The sequence below is a fragment of the Erinaceus europaeus genome, chromosome 1, assembly GCF_950295315.1.
Source record: "Erinaceus europaeus chromosome 1, mEriEur2.1, whole genome shotgun sequence".
Taxonomy (NCBI): domain Eukaryota; kingdom Metazoa; phylum Chordata; class Mammalia; order Eulipotyphla; family Erinaceidae; genus Erinaceus; species Erinaceus europaeus.
In genome coordinates this window covers 58,577,439-58,591,333 of record NC_080162.1, presented here as the reverse complement: position 1 = coordinate 58,591,333, position 13,895 = coordinate 58,577,439, and the positions used below count along the sequence as shown (strand labels likewise).

Here is a 13,895-nt window from a genome sequence, read left to right as displayed (position 1 = left end):
GCTCAGGGCAGCCAGAACAGAAAGGCCAGTTATTCCTTGCATTTTTATCCTATGCCTGCAGCTATGGAGAAATTACGTCAGCATTGCCTCCTTGTGGAATATTCTTCAGGCTTCTCTGGAAACCAGAGGCTATGAGCAGGATAACATTCTCTGACAGGATAATGTCAGAGCTGGGCAGAGCCCTGGGTACCATCTGGATCCAGGACCCATTCTAGACCTAATAGCCAACACAATTGTACTCAGAGATTCTTCTTCTAGCGTTTGCCCTTCTTCCGTAGCCAGTCAACAGCAACAGGTTGAGCCTGATGTAAAGTTTTGAGACCTCCTTTGAATCTGGAGAGGTGGCAGTTATTGACTATGTGGGTCATTGTCTGTAGCCCCAGGGGCAATTCGGGTCGTCTCTGGCTCCCCAGTGATGGAACATAGCAGCGCACTCAGAGATGATGTGCCCATCACAATGAGTTCTGATTGTGATGTTATGGTGAACACACAGGTATCAGGAAGACCTAACACATCTACAAGTTGACCTCTGCTCCTACTTACTATTTGCAAGCTCTGATTTCACTGGGTTGCTTAGCTTAACTTTACCAAATAAAGACAACTTGCAAGGGTGTTGTGAGCTTATCCAACCTACAGAACTAATTGGAACCTATGTCTAATGCCTCGGTGAATTCTAAGACCCCTGCCATCGTAGAACTTAAAGGAAATGATTGAGTGCAACAAGACCAGAGACAGAGATCCCTGATCAGTTATTTTCAGAAAGGTAATTTAAAATAATTATAGTTAACTGGAAAAAGAGACAAAGAAAAGTTAAGATATTAAGAGACTGTAGCTACAGGAAACAGCTGCCATCCTCTGGGCTAGGGGCACATGAGAAGGTGAGTTTTTCTGAAATGCAAAGAATGGTTCAAGAGATGCTTAGAAGAAGCAAAGGAATCAAAACATCCTAGAATACCTGCTACTGAGTCAAAACAGAAGTTGAATTTCCTCTGTTTTTCTCTCACATGCCTAAGAAGATATTCTGATAAATTGGAAATGTATTTACAGGGATTCACATGAATTCCTCATAAAGCATACTGTATGGATGGTATGTAGGTATGGAGGATACTTCCAGAGCATCCAGCCAGGAAGTGAATTTTATGGTTCAAGGTTTAGGGACCCAGAGTTCCAATGCTGTTGATTAATGTAATGGTTTCTTTCTTTCTTTTTTTTTATTCATTACAAAATTTATTGACTACTATGACCCTCACTTTAATATATGTTGTACCAAGAATCAAACTTTATACTCTACAAATACAAAATATAATTGTTATCACTAATACATTTCCCTTACACACTAAAAATTATGATGTAATTCATAAAGGAAGTACATGCTCCCTGCATAAATGTAACGCCATTCATTAAATGCAGTGGTTTCTTATGCTTACCCTGTAGCTGGCTATAGTGTTCTGAGTAATGTATACTGGGATGTATTTCCTATGGAATCTCCATTCAAGGTTGGAGGTGTTATCTCTTCTACCCAGGTGATACTCACCTAAGACATAACTTCCATGCCCCAGGGAGAAAAAAAGCACAGTCATAATATTCCTGACACTGGGCTTTAGCCCAGTGCATCTGGGTGAGAACTCTAGCAGATGGAGACTTGTCTCAAGTGGCCTCCCCCAGGGCTCTGTTCTGGCTCCTACACTATTTAATATTTACATCAGTGACCTCCCAGAAACTTCTTCAAGGAAGTTCATCTACGCCGATGACATCTGCTGTGCAACTCAGGCATCCAAGTTTGACATCCTCAAGGAAACACTCACGAAAGACATGTCTCTGATATCTGATTACTGTAAAAAATGGCGACTAATCCCTAGCACTGCAAAAACGGTATCATCTGTTTTCCATCTATACTATGCCTCGACCTCGCGTGAGCTTAATGTGCAGCTTGGCAATACGAGAATCCGGCATGAAGCCCAGCCAGTCTATCTTGGCATTACTCTCGATCGCACTCTGTCATTTCACGAACATCTCATAAAAACTGCAGCAAAGGTGGGCGTGAGGAATAACATCATTGTAAGACTGGCCAGCTCCTCAAGGGGCGCGAGTGCTTCCACACTACGATCATCATCTCTGGCATTATGCTATTCCACTGCAGAATACTGTGCCCCAGTATGGTTCTGTAGCCCCCATGTCCACTTGGTCAATTCCAAATTATATTCCTCCATAAGGATAATTTCTGGAACCATCCATTCCAACCCGGATCCATGGCTGCCAGTTCTTAGCAACATCGCCCCGCCAGATATTCGTCGGGATGCGGCATCATCTAAGTTCATTTCCCACGTCTACGCTCAACGGGACCTGCCAATATACGCGGATATCTTCGCCCATGCTGTCCAACGCTTGATGTCTCGTCATCCAATCTGGTCCTCTATGCCTACACTGACCTTCTCTGTTCCAGTCTCTTGGAAACAGAGTTGGCAGTCAGTTGAGGTAAAGAACAAACACCTCATCATAGACCCCTGCAAGCGTCAACCCGACTTTGACCCAAGGGGCTCCAGACAGACTATGACCCACATAGTCAACGACTGCCACCTCTCCAGATTCAAAGGAGGTCTCGAAACTTTACATCAGGCTCAACCTGATGCTGTTGACTGGCTACGGAAGAAGGGCAAACGCTAGAAGAAGAAGCATTGGCTGCCAGAGGCCTTTAGGGAAAAACAGTTTTCCTGAATCCTCTGAGCCTAACTACTTGGGAAGAGTTGTTTCTGAAGACATTTAATATTCTATTAGCAAAAACATGAGTCTTGGTATTAATTTTTCTGCTCTCTAGTTGTTTTTTTGGCTTTTGGAATACAGAGACCAGTTCTCCTATTGCATGGAATTCTACCATTATCTTCCCATTTGAACTTTGCTGCTCACTTTTTGTCAGGAGGTAGATCAAAGTAAGTGGACATGTTTGGATAGTAGAGAATTTATGGAGGAGTGTTGATGGAGAGCTGATCAAAGATGCCAGGATCATAAGAAATTACTCTAATAGTATAGAAAAACCTTCAGTCTCTAGGGTTCAGATTTATCTACCTGCCATAATGAAATCTTCAACAAGTGAAATGAACATTTAATATTTGCTTTTGTATCTTACAAAGATTGGGCTGGTGTTTGTCTTGTCTTCCTCTTGAAATGGATGCTGTCCAGAAAGCTCAAAGAACTTTTGATTTCATTGAATTTCCCAATATTGATAACAGACAATCATCTCATGGGCAGGGTGTGGGTGGAGGGATGTGGGGGCGTGACAAGTAGCTAAGAGCATATCTGATTGCAAAGAAAGCTTCTTTTGTGAAGGTGCCAATAGTGTAAGCTGTAACAGTCTGGTTGCTTAACAATGGAGATAAACCAAAACCATACCTAAGAAGTCAAAGGAACACAATTAAAAGTGAGGGTGGATGTTTTTAATCACTTCTCTCTCTTTTTTTTTTTTAAGATTTTATTTATTTATGAGAAAGGAGGAGAGAGAAAGAACCAGACATCACTCTGGCACATGTGCTGCTGGGTATTGACGTCATGCTTGAGAGTCCAAAGCTTTATCACTTCGCCACCTCCCAGACCACAAGGGGGAAAGTACTGATAGATTAAACATATCTTAAGCATCTGCTATGGCCATCAGCCTGGGGGTAAAGAAGTAATGGTAGTATACAGGTAATTTGGAACCTTTGTACATAGGTCTGTACATAGGTCTGTCCTCCTCCACCACCTCCCTAGTAATGTAAATCTTTTTTATTTTATTTTATTTTATTTCTTTGCTTCCAAGGTTATTGCTGGAGCTCAGTGCCTGCACCATGAATCCACGGCTCCTGGAGGCCATTTTTTCCCCTTTGTTGCCCTTGTTGTAGCCTTGTTGTGGTTATTGTTGTTATTAGATAGGACAGAGAGAAAACGAGAGAGGAGGTGAAGACAGAGAGGGGGAAAGAAAGACAGACACCTGCAGACCTGCTTCACCGCCTGTGAAGCGACTCCCTGCAGGTGGGGAGCCATTACGCCGGGATCCTTATGCCGGTTCTTGCACTTTGTGCCATGTGTGCTTAACCCACTGCGCTACTGCCCAACCCCCAATGTAAATGTTTAGTACAGAATATACTCAATCAATTTGTGCCCTCTTTTTCCTTTTCTGTAGCAGGCTTTTTAGAGAGTTGAGAGAATGGGCACTGCTACCCCATTGAAGTTAACAGTGAGATGCATCCTGGAACAGTTGCTTCCTGAAGTTCTTCTTCATATTTTAATGAGAAATTCAACAGCAGACATGGCCTTACTATGAATATGTTTAAAACTAAATCCTTCATATGCTTAGACACCTTCCAAAGTCAAAGACTTCTGTGAGATCCTGGGGAGGAAGTGGCAGCCCAGGCTGTGGGGAGTGAGCTCTGACCCTTCTTGGGCAATCATCCTTCCCATCTGTTGTCCCACCAGCATAGCAGTGGGGTCAACAGGCTGCCTCCCTCAGCTATGGCAGACACAGAAGGGTTGGGTTGAATGAGGGGAAAGAAGCAGCTGAGATGGACCAACATAGCCAAGCTGAGAGACCCAGAGAACTAGAGCAAAGGAGATCAAAGAATCAGGGCTCTCCCAGGACCTGCCCTTAGGTAAGAAGCACTGTCCAGAAGAGATGGCATTTATAGCAGCAAGCTGACAAGTTGTCGTGAAAAGCCTTTCTGTTCCCTCTGAAGGCGTGTGGCATTAATGTCTGATGCAGATGTGGTCTGATGTGAACAAAGTGCAGCAAAAGAAAGTGTAGGCAGGGGCCAGGTGGGGTACATGCAGTTGAGCACACGCATTACCATACACAAGGACCCAGGCTTGCACCTCACTGCCCACCTGCAGTAGGAAAGTTTCATGAGCAGTGAAACAGTGCTACAGGTACCCATCTTTCTCTCTCCATCTCTATTTTTCCTTTCTCAATTTCTTCCTGTCTTATCAAATAAAAGGGGTAAAAAAGGGAGCATTTACCACAGGCAGTAGTCATAATGACTAATTGCTATGAGGTTCCACCAGATGACAATCTTGAAACGATAAAGCCACAAAGAAAATAAACAGATTCACAGCTGCTTGTAGGCAGAAGGAAAGTTGTTCAAAATGAGGAGAGGAGCTGCCTACCAAGGGGCAGCTTAGGGGAATGTCCTATATTTTGATTTTAGGAGCAGTTATGCAACTATATGTGTCTGTCAAAATTCATAGAGCTTCATATTGCAAAGGGTGAATTTGCCATATACAAGGTATGCTGTTATTATTTCCAGTAACTTGTTCTATAAAGCAGATTGACTTACTGTTCTATATTGGGTCTGTTTCTTTTTCCTTTGCAACAAACACTGACATAGACCCATGGGAGGGAAACAAATATTTCTGCCTCCCAGCTTTGTCTAGTTGGTGAGCTTGGACCCCCAGGGTCTTGATTGGCTGGAGACCTGGGTTTATTTAGAACTGTGTCCCCTCCTGTCTGCATATATATAGAAGGGACCATTCCACGATTCACTCAGCATATAGTAGGTGCCAGTGAAATCGTGTGCCAGTTGCTAAGCAGTGACCCTGTCATCTCAGGAGCTGTCTTCCTTCCCCCCACTGCACTCTCTGCATTGCTCCCTCTTTCCTCTCACTGCCTATCCCATCCCTATCCTGAGGCCTTCTCAGGACTGGAAGACCATAGGCCCACACTGGGTCATTGGGTTCTTATAGGTGAAAGACCCAGAGGACTTCTTCCCAGCTTCCACTAGCTCCTAGAAGCCTCCAAGAGGCAGGATATTGAAACTCACCAGGAAATAGGGAATGTTCACCAGAGAAGCAGCTGAAGAGCTCTCCAGGTGCCTGGAACAAGTAAGTACAATGCGCCTGGGATTTTATGTATCTGGGGTCAGTAGGGCCCAGCATGGTGAGGTAGAATTCTGAGGTTGGTAATACCAAACATGAGAGAATCCCAGTGAAGGGCTTAATTTGTTGTTATTTTGTTTGCTTTGTTTTTTTTCTTTTCATCACCAGAGTTATTATTGGGCTCTGTACCTATGATTCCACTGTACTCAGTGTTTGTGTTTGTTTGTTTGCTTGTTTTTTTGCCTGTAGTGCCAGCACTACAAATCCACTGCTCCTAGTGGCCAGTTTTTCCATTTTATTGGATAGGACAGAAATAAATTGAAGGGGGGGGTAGAGAGGAGAGAGAGAAATAAAAACACCTGCAGATCTACTTCACCACTTGTGACGCATCCCCCTTATAGGTGGAGAAAGGAGTCCTTGAGCTTTGTACTATGTGTGATTAACTGGGTGTGCCACTGCCTAACCCCCTTTTTTGTTTTCCATTGAGGGTGAGAGGCAAGGAAAAAGAGGTAGAGAGGGAAAGACTGAGAGAGAGGAAAAGACATGACAGCACTACTCCACCACTCATGAAGCTTCCCCGTGCAGGTGCTTCCATATGGTGGCAGGGAGTTCAAACCCCAATCTTTGTACCTGGTAAAGTGTATGCTCTACTAGTTGAGCTATATCCTGGCCCCTAGGGGTTAGACTATACAACCACCCACCCCCATCGGCATGGGGCACAATGGAACATTTAACTGCTACCTGGTATACTGCAGTTCCCTGACTCCCTCACTTGAGGTAAGTTCTGGGATAAGCATTCTTCTGCTCACTGTCTTTTTCCTGAGTCCAGTGTCTGGAATGTCTAATGGTCATTAATTTGAATCAGTGTGTATGTGTGAGACTAAACTAGTAGTAGTGATGGCCAACATTCTAAAAGGATCCCTCAGGCTGCTTCATGGAAATAGTCTGGAGAGGAAGTGGAAGAATTGAAAAAAAGGAGCCTCAGCTGGCGGCCTCGGAAGGACTAGTACTGGTATCTACCTTCTAAAACCATTATGGCATAATCCCTAAGACTTAACAGTACAGGAAATTAAATGAAAGTGAAAGGAAAAGGGAAAGGGAAGGGGAAGGGAAAGGGAAGGGAGGGGAAGGGGAAGGGAGGGGAGGGGAGGGGAAGGGAGGGGAGGGGAGGGGAAGGGAGGGGAGGGGAGGGGAGGGGAAGGGGAAGGGGAAGGGAAGGGAAGGGGAAGGGAAGGGAAGGGAAGGGAAGGGAAGGGAAGGGAAGGGAAGGGAAGGGAAGGGAAGGGAAGGGAAGGGAAGGGAAGGGAAGGGAAGGGGGAAGGGAAAGGGAAAGGGAAAGGGAAGGGAAGGGAAGGGAAGGGAAAGGAAGGGAAAGGGAAGGGAAGGGAAGGGAAGGGAAGGGAAGGGAAGGGAAGGGAAAGGAAGGGAAAGGGAAAGGGAAGGGAAGGAAAGGGAAAGGGAAAGGGAAGGGAAAGATCAAGGTTTGGGTTTCTCTACCTGGCTTTCTTCACAATAAGCAGACTTGTGGTGCATGCCCAAAGCCCAAAGGTAAAGAATGCTTCCAGGCTGTGCTGAGTATTATTACTTCTTGTTCTAGTGAAAAATCAGAGTGGATAGAAAAGGGAAGGCTTGTAAGCAGAGGTGTACAGACATTACAGCTACAATAGACGTGTGTGTGTGTGTGTGTGTGTGTGTGTGTGTGTGTGTGTCTGTGTGTCTGTGTGTCTGTGTGTGTGTCTGTGTCTCTGTGTGTGTGTCTGTGTGTGTGTGTGTGTGTGTGTGTGTGTGTGTGCGCGTGTCTATCTGTCTGTCTCACATAAGAGACAGTTGAGTTTCTAAGAAGTCTGGAAACAAAACTGCAGCCAGATGGCCCCAACCTGGGGGACTGGAGCATAAAATCAGATTTTGAGGGAAAGAAGGGTGTGGTTTGGCAGGGCCAGGAGTAGGCCTCTCAGCCAGAGGCTTCTGTGGAAGATCAGGCAGAAAAAAAAAAGGCTAGGTTTACAAATAACAAAACAGATGTGAGGAAGGGATGATGTACTGGAAGGACTTTGTGTAAAGCTTCTCCACAGCTCCAGTTCAACCAGGGCACTTAAACACCCCATCTTGCTCCTCCCTTTCCCCAGCACCCACCTTCCCCTCACATCACATATCCAGGGGAGTCCATTGGTAATATTCTGTCCTCAGACAGCTTGAGCTGGCTCAATTCCAGAGGCCTGCTTCCTCGCATGCATCTCTCCTTTCTAGCCGATCCCTTTGCTTCTCCTTCCTGGGAAGGCAAGTACAAGTCAGGAGTCCCTAAGGACAGGAACTGCAGCTCAAGCGCACTAGCAATGAGGTCATTCCAGTGAGCTAAGATCATCTCCTGAAGAGAGTACATAAACAGTTGTGGGCTGACTAGGCAAAGCTGAGGTCCATGGGCCACATTAATCAAGGAAACACTGCCAGGAGGGTGTAATGTAACTACACAGGCAAGGTTGAAACTGACATCCACTAGTGAAGTTTCCTTTCTTACTCTCTGAATTATTGATCTTGCTTCCATGGCCTTCTATGGAGTTTTAACCAGACCTGTCCACATTATCCCGGACAACATCCTTTATTTAAAGCTAACATTGGGATTTTGATTATATCAGCAAGATATTTTCACCATAACACTTAGGTTAATGTTTGATTGAATAACTGGAAACTGTGCCTTCAATGTAAAATACTCATCACAGAGATTTGATTTAGAATTCAGTATTTCTAGGACTGCTAAGTCCCTTCTCAATATGCTCCAAACCTAGGCAAATACAAATAGGAATGAATTCTCCAAAGTCCACTGATGTTCTCTTGAGTTGCCTTTAATTGTGCTTTGTTGTTAGGAAAGGAAGTTCATGTTGTAGGTACTGTTCTAGAAGCTTGGAAAGAAAAACAGAGTTTAATTTCAGGGACTCAACCACAGAATAGCCCTACAGAGATGGGAGCTATGGGAGAATCTAGACTAGATGGGTCGGGATACAACAGTGATATTGCATAAAGATACAGCTGGTGTTTGCAATAGAAACAATGAAAGACAAAGACTGAAGTAAAAGTCTGCAGCATATTTAATGAACAAGGAATTAATGATATATGTAAATAATATGCTTTCAAATCGATAGGAGAGGTACATCATCTATTTGTCTAATTTTAAGGATTTGCTTTTTTTTTTTTTTTGCCTCCAGGGTTATTACTGGGGCTTAGTGCCTGCATTACAAATCCACTGTTCCTAGAGGCTATTTTTTTCCTTTTTTGCCCTGTTGTTTATCGTTATTGTTATTGTTGTTATTGTGATCGCTGTCACTGTTGTTGGATAGCACAGAGAGAAATGGAGAGAAGGGAAGACAGAGAGGGGGAGAGAAAGATAGACACCTGCAATCCTGCTTCACTGCCTGTGAAGTGATCCCCCTGCCTGTGGGGAGCCGGGGGCTCGAACCAGAGTCTTTAAGCCAGTCCTTATGCTTTGTGCCATGTGCGCTTAACCTGCTGCACTACCACCCAGAGTTGACAAGAGATCAGAGCACTGCTCAGTTCTGGCAGATGATAATACTCCAGATTGAAAGTGAGGCATCTACAGCTTCAGGATGAAAGTCCTTTGCTCTAACTTTGAGGTATCTGCCCAGCCTATAGCAATTTTTTAAGTGGCTTTCAAAAATGATTTGATTTTATAGTCTCAAAGGGAACGGATATACAATTAACACCAACAAAATAAATTTTAAGTGACCAGTGAACAGACCAACACTGTAGTGGAAATTAAAAACATCATCATTGAACTGTCATTTGTAACACTTCAAGCTGATAAAAGTTTGAAAAAAAATCAGTGCCTAACTAGTGAAAAACAGGAAGGTCTAGAAGCTATAGTTCTCTCTCTCTCTGAAGGACAGTATAGAAGTCAAAATATTGTATTATCTCCATGTGCTTTGATTTATCCTTAGTTTCTACAAAGATGACCAAAACAGTTCCTCCTGTACCATGCTCCTTTGTAATGGGTTTTGCTTTTTTCCCATCAGGCATCTGGGCTCACCTAGAGACTTGCTTTGTTTGACCTTTAGAGAGCAGTAGAAGTGAGTGTATAACTCTGGAAACTCTGGACGTTAAGAGATATAGAATTTTCTGTGTTTTGCCACCTTGGGACAGTAAATTACCACCTGACTCTTCACTTGGAGAACAACAACTGGCTGACAGGTAATACCAGCTCTAGACCCGTGAAGAAAACCAACTTAGATGTTCTAGGTCCAGCCAGCCTTCTGCATGACTTTGCAGACTGTGCTTAGTCAAATACTTCATGGAGCAGAACTGCCCAACTGAGCCCAGCCCCCACACACAGTTGGGAGATATGATAAAATAGAAGGCTTGTTGCATAGCGATAGACATCTGACATTATGTCTAAAATCCTATGTAAACAATCAGACAAATGCACAAAAAGTGTGCATGAATTCTTGTAGTGTAACAATAAAAATGTTCGAACAAAACCGAAATGATGCCTATAAATAGAGAACTTAGTAACTTCATTTTCTATTCTAGTGAAGTGTAGTGCAGCTGTTAAAATGAGCTTGTAGTCCATGTAGATTGAGGTATGAATATAAAATACAGTAAGTTAAAATGGTTATGAGAATATAAATAACCTAGTGATGAAACATTCACGCTCTAGCACCACACTGAGTTTGAACAGAAGTCTCCACCACAAATCTGCTATGTGATCTGGTTAAAGACACTCAACCTTCCTGAGTTGTCAGTGTTCTTGACTGAAAAATGGAAACACCATAATACCTGGGATCTATGTGAAATAAAGGAACTAATTAAATAAGCAATATATTAATAGTATGTGTAAATTTAACTCACAGCTGGAATTCAGTTAGTGCTAACTGCTATTAGGTTCCTACTTCTATTATCAAAATATAAACTATACACTATCTATAGTTTATGATGTATTATTTTAAGCAGTACTTGGGATATTTTTAAAAGGAAATAAGGTAGTATTTGACCACAAACAACCATGGTGGGCTGAACAAATCTTACCACTCTCTTAAATGAACTATGTGGTAGTCTCCTATATTCCTGGTCCTTCCATTCCCAGCCAGGTTCACCTGGTCATCATCAATGTTTAAACTTCTCGAGCTTTATCTGCCCCCAATAAAGAGAGTACTAGCAGAAGCTAAGATTCCCTCAGCCTGCGGGGACCTTGATATAATTACCACATACGTCAATTCTGCCATAACAAGTTATGCCTGGGCTTGCTGTGCTTTGCTTCATGCAGCTTTAATGACTTCCTCTGTGTAAAGCATACCATTTTAAATTTCAAAAATTAAAATTCGAAGGCAGGTCTCCTGACAAGACAGAGACACCTTCTGTTGTCAGCCACAGTGTTGGAACACTGTGTTATGCTGGGAGCCATGTCTACGACTAGGAGTGGTGCTACAAATGTCATGAGTCTGCAGTGGTAGGCCTAGGGGCTGAAACACTTTGGAGTGGATCACATTTACCAGCGTGCTACTTAAAAAGGCCAGGGATCTGGGCAGTGGCACAGCTCTAGAGTGCACATGTAATACAGTAGGACCTGGGTTCAAACCCCTACTCCCCATGATTGATAAAGCAGTGCTGCAAATTTATCTCTCCTTTATGCTCCCTCCCCTCTCAATTTCTCTCTGACTCTATCAAAAACAAACAAACAAAAAATATATATCAAATATATAAACAAACAAAAAATATATAGAAGTCACTCTAGTGTATAATATTGTTTAATGGGACCAAAGACAAAGACAGGCTCTCTAGTGTCCTTCAGGCTGCACAGATTAAGATCTCAATGAGGTGGGGAATTGAGCCAATTGCCCACCCGTGCAAGAGCCAAAAATAGGTGGGACAAGTCCGTGCAGGCCAGGCCCCAGGTTTTTAACATCATCTAGCTGAGCAATTTACACCCACCAAACACTTCACAGAATATGCAGTGCTGGTCGCTGACTGTACCATCTGCCTGGGGCCTCTGTACAAATGGTGAGGCTGGCCTGCTGTGACCCTGTGGACAGTGAATTCTCACAGTGGGCCCTTCACAGGAACTTATGGAGTGTGGGTCTTGCTGATGAGAAAGCCTCACACCTGATTTTCTCAGACATCATATCCACCATTTCCTACAATTTGTGCATCATGGGAAAGGACCTGGTCACATCTTCTGGCATCGTGTTAGGGACAGTGGGCAGCACTAGGTGCCCTAGTCAGGCTGGTGGAGCACAAGGTGTCCACAGTGCTGTATCCACCTTCAGCAAGAGGATGCCTGGAATGACCAGCTTGTGAACCTGCCCTGCTCAGCTCCCCCAGGCCTGATCCAGGAGAAAGGTGAGCAGATGATCAGGGTCGGGCGTGCTGTACCACAAGATGAAGCCACTGCCTGCTGGGGTCACTGGTCACCAGTCAAGATCCACTGACCACAGACCAGACTCTTTTCCATGGCTCTGGAGCCATTTTTCTTCTCACAGCACGTCCTTCTCTATCTCACCACCATCCCATCGGGCCATGAACTCCTCTTCGTATAGGTAAAGTCAAATTGAACTTTATTTTACCTAATTATTGTTTTTTCCCTTATGTCTATCTAGTTTTAATGTCTTTGTATGAACAAACATTAATTTATAAATTGTAAACTATTGGTAAGATGTTAAATGATTAGGGTTTAGAAATGATTATTTCAGTTTTCATGACTCCTTATGGGAAATTTTATTCATACTTGTTTTTTGCCATTTGTTATTCCTTCTGGAACCACTTAACAGTAATTACTGAGGTACCACTATATATCTCTAAATCTCTCTTCCAAGTTCCAACTTTCAACTCAGGAATCTTTTGTCTCCACTCCTTCCTACCATAAGCTTACTTAGCCTAGTTCTTTCTTATTTATTTATTTTTTTTCTTCCAGGGTTACCGCTGGGGCTCAGTGCCTGCACTATGAATCCACTGCTCCTGGAGACCTTTTTTTTTTTTTTTTCATTTTTGTTGCCCTCGTTGTTATTGCTGCTGCTGTTCTTGTTGGACAGGACAGAGAGAAATTGAGATGGGAGGGGGAGATAGAGACAGAGAGAGGAAGATAGACACCTGAAGACCTCCTTCACTGCCTATGAAGAGACCCCCGTGCAGGTGGGAAGCTGGGAGCTGGAACCGGGATTTTTGTGCCAGTCCTTGTACTTTGTGCTATGTGAGCTAACCCCATGTGCCACTGCCCAGCCCCACCCCACTTATTTTCTAACTCTTTTCTTTTTCCTGTATGTTCTTACCCCTCTTAGAACATATTTACAGTTGAACTTCTTTCACTTTTTTCATATTTCACACTTAAGCACTGTTGTGATTCACATTTCAAAGGCATGATCATCTTAATATATAAAGATGTTCTGTAAATCAACAGAAAGATGAAGTAAGCACAGTAATGTATGATTTGCAGAGTAGTAAACACTAATAATACTTACATGAAAAGGTGCTGTTTTTCTCAAAATAGAAGAAATGAATAACATTTCATTGAGATTTTTCAGCTACAGTTCTCAAGAGGAGGTTATTAGTAACTATGAGGAAGTAGGTACCCTCACATATTGCCATAGTTTAAATTATTTCAAGATCTCAGTGTGATTTAGAATATCTATCAAAATTACAGATGCTCTTGCCATTTTGACAGGCAATTCAATTTATATGAACTCATCTTAGAGATGTTACCATATGTACAAATTTATTCATGGACAATCTTGTTTATTGCAGTAGTCAGAATAGTAGCAATATATTTAATCAAAATACTTACCATTGAGGGACTCTTAAAATAAGTTATACTACATGCATGAATAATAGTAATAAGACCTTAAGAAATAAGTAGGAGGGTATATACACAAATAAGGATGCATGATATGCATGAAGTTAGAGAATAGCGTCTATATTTAACTACTTTTTGACTAAAAACATACACACATGAATACACAAATATACACAATACATTATGAATACATAAACACATGCCCATGTACCTCATAGGCTATATATTTGCTCACATAATAGCATACAAAGTATATACACACACA

At 42.8% G+C, this 13,895-nt stretch overlaps 1 long non-coding RNA gene across 1 annotated transcript; it reads left to right on the top strand.

Annotated features, from left to right (window-relative positions):
• Nucleotides 1-438: 438 nt before the first annotated feature.
• Nucleotides 439-10,331, top strand: LOC132541865 (uncharacterized). The gene is made up of 3 exons (XR_009552960.1): nt 439-878; nt 5,707-5,844; nt 9,864-10,331. It is a non-coding gene; the product is annotated as an uncharacterized LOC132541865 (long non-coding RNA).
• Nucleotides 10,332-13,895: the final 3,564 nt, after the last annotated feature.